We start from the raw sequence: 6417 nt of genomic DNA, 5'->3' as shown, positions 1-6417 counted from the left end.
TTAAATTAAGGAAGTTACGTAAGTTAGTTAATTATAAGAAATATGACATGTTTTTCCTAAAACACCATAATCATCTTTCTTATTATTCTCTCTCCTTTTTCTACTTGATTATGGTTGATGGAATATCTATACAGGTAATTTAAGAAAAATTGATAAATATGAAAAATAGGTCTTATAATTAGGACCAAAATCAACTCAACAATTAGATTCTATATTAAGGACTGGAGGAGTACAATGGTTTTAATAATCTCTAGCTTGATTCAAATATTAATTATTATCAAGTTATCACGTATACTTATTTTTCTTTTTTGGTATTAACTCAGAGTTTTTCCAAATCACTTTGACCTTGAGACTAATTAATTTTTATCAAGGTGGGAACGTTAAAGGTTAAAGTCCTCCCCAACAAATATAATTATTTTTCTCATTAGGTGCAGTTATATTCAACAAGAGATTTCTTTCTTCCCCTTAATATCTTAATGCTCAAACTGGATGGAGATATATACTTAAATTGAGATTAAAACATTTCTGCGTGCTTAAAATAAAAAGAAGAAAACATCATTGAAGAAAGTCAAGGGACTTTTAGGTATCTTCAATTTTAACCATGCATATTGCAACTTTCAAGAATCATTCCCCAAAAAGTCAAATTAATTGATTGTTAAAAACAATCAAAACTTTTGAAAAAATTCTTAATTACGAAACGCATCTAAATATGATTCGAACAGTAGTATGAAAGCATCAAAGTGAAAAAAATAAAAAACAGAAGATTGATAAATTCAAATAAAACAAAGATTCTATGCGTCTATTGTTAATAATAGCTTGAGGTTCATGCACTTTGATTTTGACGTGTCAAAAAATGGATGTCAAATATACGTAGGATAAGTAGTAAATCGTGGGAAGCAATGTAATTCAATGGTTGAATTTCTTTGCGTCTTTAGAAACTTGATCAACAAATTGATATTGTTCTTTTTTGTTTCGCCTAAAATGCTTCATGGCAATACAATTTTTTAATATAAATTTGCAAATATTAAGAAAATTAGTTAAGTTAATTAATTATAATAAATGAATGTTATCTTCTTTAAAATATCCCTATTAATCATATGCATTGAAATTATTCCTAGAAAAAATAGATAAATATCAGAAGCAAAGTAAATTAAAATTTTATATTTAAATCAAATTAAATTTCCAACAAATTCCTATATTAAGAACTGAAGGTAGTAAAAAGACAATTTTATTACTAACTAAATAAAACAATATACTACCAATAAGCTGTTAGTTGAGATGGTAAGCGGTCTCATCTTCATAAGGAGGAGAATACAAGTTTGAGGTACTGTTAGGAACTAAATGTGAGTACCTCTTTTAACAGAGATTTAAACCTTAGTTCAGAACACTGTGAGAGACTAGTCCTTTCTGTTAAATCTAATCTTGTTAGTATTAAAAACCAAATTAAACCAACATAAGAACAATTTTGAGAAAATACTAAAACCATGAAGCATAAAGGCCCAAATGCAAGGACCAATGCTGCTAAGCTGCACATGAATGTACTAAGGAAGATAAAGGCCACCATGAGCATTATAAGCGATTTCAGAGAAGTACAACTCTAATCTTCCAATTATGCCACGATGGGTTAAACGCCTACGAAATTGCATCCCTGAGATAGTGAAAAAGGAACTGAAATGCCTAGAAGCAGAGAAAACTATGGCTACAATCACTAATCGCCCATTTTGAAAATTAGCGAAACGCAGCACTTCAGGGGCCACGTTCCAACTACGAAAGACTGTCCATTGTCCTAAAGATCCGAAAACGCAAAAGGAAGTGACGGTTTCAACTGTGCTTTAAGCCAATATACTTCAATGCATTTTGATTTGATCTTATATTTAGAGAAACAAATAAGCGCATGTACTTGCTTATTGCTGATTAAGCTTGTACCGTACAAATTAAAAATTGCTAGTTGTTTGAGTTAATAATACCCCCCTTAAGGCATATATGTTGATATTTTGATTCTTGACTTGTCTCAATTTTGTTTTTCATTTACGGTTCATACTATGTCCTTGTATCAATTATATATATATATATATATATATCCATTTATAGCTTGAAAGATTATATTATTTTTATTCGACTAATTCAATTCTTTCATACTGTGAGTTGTGAATAAATAATTGAGATAGGCTTTAATCTTTTTTTTTTTTTAAAGGAAAAATCCCATATAAAGACCTTCAAAATACCAAAATTTCAAGTTACGGACTCCAATATCACTAATCCCAAATCAGCTCAAGGACCCCAAAATGGGATTTCAAAACTTGGCAATTTTACTTTGTTACCCCTATTTGAGCGCTCTTTTGATCATTATGCTCTTCTCTTCCTCCTCCTTATAAGCCTTTTGGTCGATAATACCAACCTAGTGTTTACTCTCTGACCATGTGGCTTTAAGAGATCGATCAATGAGTGTGCTAGGAAAGAGTGTTTTCATTTTCCTTTCTTTTGTTGGGTTGACCTCAATATTTTTGGCCTTTTTGTAGTTGCAATCAGATTTGCCTCCTCGAGAGAGGATTTTTCTTCTTTCTAGATGCCAATTCACTCCTTTCTAGATGCCAAACAAATAATCCTTAGCCATTCTTTTGTAAAATTTCCCCAGTATTAATGCATATTATAATTTTTCTCCTTAATCTGCGTGACTTTGGCTGCTTGGTGCTAACATGACAACACATTTAGCAACCATTTTATGGCAATCTTATTTTCCATACACTAGTGGCATTTGGTGAATAACGTAGACTCCTTAATATTCTCCAATTCCACTTACATGTGTTTGTCTAATCCCAAGTAACAAGTAACTCCTCACACTAAACACTTTTTTTAATGGCTTTTCTTAATCCCAATCATAATCGTTACCTCTCATTCTCAACATTCCACGAAACCACATTCTCAATATTCTAGACCAAACGAAACCATTGCTCTGGGAAACCTGAAGATAATACTCAAGGTTGTGGTGAGGTTTGACACACTCATGAGCTTGAAAATCATTACTGTCGAATACCGTCCAAAATTGAACTCTCTATTGTCAAGGACAGATTTTACTTCAACTTAAGAATATGGAAGAAACTAAGTGTCCACAATTGTATTGGTATGGAGTACATAATGAAAGGAGAAGAGGGAGATTTCATGGGAGGTGATGATTTTGGAATTTAGTATCCAAAGTTGAAGAGGATAAAACAGAAGTCCATGCCCCTTTTGAAGAATATATACGATGGAACCATTCTCTGCCCTCCTTTGAGGAGTCTTGAAATAGCATCCTGTGAAGCTCTGAAGAGGCTTCCTCTTGATTTGTCAACAACACCTACTCTTGAAGAAATCAAAGCAATCATAACATGGCGGAACTCATTAGAGTAGGATCAACTTGATTCTAAAAATGAACCATTCTACCCTTCTTTGAGAAGTCTTGAAACAGCATCCTGGGAGGCTCTGAAGAGGCTTCCTCTTGATCTGTCAACAACACCTACTCTTGATGAAATCAAAGCAACCATAACATGGTGGAACTCATGTGGTAGGGTCAACTTGATTCTAAAATGTCCTGCAACCTTACCTTGCAGAAATAAGACTGATAAGTACGAGTGACAAATAATCTAGCTACTGGAGGAGTTCTTGAAACCTTTGATATGAGATAATTTTCATTTTTTTTCATTTTTATTCATTTTTCCTTGTCAATAGCATCACTCCATTCTTTCTTAAATATACACAACTCCATCAACTTCTAAACTTAAAATCACCTCAGAGAGAATCCTCACGGATACAGTAGCTACATACATTTTGCTATCTTGTACAGAATCAATTCATTATGGGATGCTTAATTGTTAAGAAACCATCATATAGCTATAAGTATTACAACTTCCTATGTGCACGGCACAAGTCACCTCAATCATTGACAGATAGAGGTCCGAGTTCTAAAGGCTTGGGTCGGAATAGCTTGTGCAGGGTCATGGAAGAAGCAGAATCTTCCTAATACGTTTGCTGCTTTTCATGAGCTGATGAGCATCTGCTACTTCAGATAGAGGAAATGATTTGTATACCACAAGCTTAACCTTGCCTGCTTCAATTGCGGGCCATAACTGCTTCCCTACTTCACTAACAATCATGGCTTTATTTTCAGGACTTCTGTTTCACAAACCAGCACCTGCATAGAAACTGACCGTGTGATATAATTTGGGTTCATCTGTAAACCCAGACAAAGTGCGTAGTTTAAAAAGAAGGGAAAACTACTTTGACAGTCCTTATAATTTTATCAGATTTTGAATCGGGTCTCTATAGTTTTTTCTCTTTTTGTGCAGTCCTTGTTTTTTACTCTGTCAATTATCTCAGCCCTTCTGTTAACAAACCCATTAAATTAATTGATGGTGAATGAAGTGGCAACTGAGCACACTGTTCTTCTCCTGCTTCCCTCGGCTTCTCTTTCTCCCTCTCTCCCCCCCTCTATACTCCTCTCTTTCAAAGTAAAATATAAAGACGTTAGCAGAGGGAGGTGCGACAGGAAAGGTGCAGCCAACTCATTTATTATTAATTTTTTAACAGATGATTTTGCCCTGAGAAGCTTTAGATGCTTTATTCTTGCTAGTTTCCCCATTCCTCATACACCCAAAAATTGGTTCATATTCATGGAACAATTTGCTGCTGTCATCCATTACGAAGGTTATAAATTCCTTCTTTTCCACATACTAGCCAATAAGTCAAACAAATTTTGATCCTTTTTTCTTCGTCTTCCTATCATTTTTTTGGACTGGTCTATTTGTTAGAATAGAACAATCCTTACCTGTGAAATTTATTCTCAGAGGTTATCTGGGAAACAAGTGGATACATTGTAATACGTAAACTAGAAATATGTATTCTTTGCTGATTTCATCACACCTCCCCCTGTTAACGTTTTTTTCCTCCTCTGCTTTTTTTTGGCCCCCGGCTGATCCTTAAGTAATGTTGCAGAAGAAGAGACGTTGAAAAGTGATGGCCATACAAAGGAGAGCTTGAACAATTTACTTCAAAGGAGACTGAGAGGAGTAGAGAGAGAGAGAGAGAGAGAGGCCGAGGGAGGTGGGGGAAGAACAGTGTGCTCAGTTGCCACGTCATTCACCATCAATTAATTTAACGGCTTTGTTAACAGAAGGGCTGAGATAGTTAACAGACTAAAAAACAAGGACCCAATAAAAAGAAAAAAAAACTATAGGGACCTGATTCAAAATTTGATGAAAACATGAGGACTGTCAAATTAATTTTCCCTAAAAAGAAAAAGCATAATGAAAGGAGAACAAATATGAGGTTGAAGTTATGTTGAGAAATGAATTAAATGAGCCAGGAGTCAGGTTCCCTTATGAAGAACAAGTCTTGACTGTTAAGAGGCACTCTGAAGTCAAATTATCACTATTGTTTTTGCAGTACTGGAAGTTAGCTTTATCAGCTGTTGGAGTTACTTCTTTGTACTTCAACAGGCAATTATATGGATTGAAGCAAAGTGATCTTGAACCCAGTTAAAAAAGCAAATAAAGAATCTTTATCAGAACTGAACCGTCAAAATAATCAAAGAAAGAAAGCAATACCTTGAACAGTAAGATGCTTAGCAACAAAAGAAGCAAGATTTACTTCAGTCGATGTACCCCCCTCACAGCCAATAATAAACAGCCTCCCACCAACCTTCAAGCTCTCAAGGTTCCGGCTATAATAGGATGGTCCCATAAAATCAAGAATAACATTAACGCCTATCATTAAACAGCAATTACATTATGTAAACATTAGATTAATCAAGCATCAAGGGGTACTGAACAGCTTCATATCAACGCTTAAATGCTTTACCCTTGTAACAAAGTCCTCCGTTTTATAATTGATACATGCAGCAGTACCAAGATCCTTGCAGAAAGCTAATTCTCTTTACTTCCTGCTAATCCACATCTAAAAGGACGAGTGCTTGGCATTCACCACTCAGAAATTTCAATCATAGAGATACATAGTTAGCTCCACGAAATGTGCCAATTTTAATGGACCTATTGAAGATAGTTAATTTACAAGAAAAAAGTTGCATAAAAACTACTGGACCTGCTGTGACAAGTACTCTGACTCCATGATACTTAGCTATTTGTATGGCAAATGTACCAATTCCACTAGAGCCACCGTGTACTTGAGAATTAATGGATTCAAGTTAACATAACTATTATTAAGTCACAACTAGAGACTCATGGAAGGTCAGCACAATAGAAGGGAAAATTCAGGTAATTTACCTAGAGCATACAGAATCGATAATTTTGCAAAGGACTAAAGGTACTTCGGGAAGTATAGATGCATTGATGGAAGTTATTTCAATATGAATGGATGTTATTCAATAAAATATTTACATCCTTGTGCGTCTTAAAACTAACTCAAACATGTTTTGAATTCCCTATA

The sequence above is a fragment of the Neltuma alba genome, unplaced genomic scaffold (assembly GCF_004799145.2).
Source record: "Neltuma alba isolate B1F8T4 unplaced genomic scaffold, ASM479914v2 tig00012146_pilon, whole genome shotgun sequence".
Taxonomy (NCBI): domain Eukaryota; kingdom Viridiplantae; phylum Streptophyta; class Magnoliopsida; order Fabales; family Fabaceae; genus Neltuma; species Neltuma alba.
Note: the sequence above shows the minus strand (reverse complement) of the source record.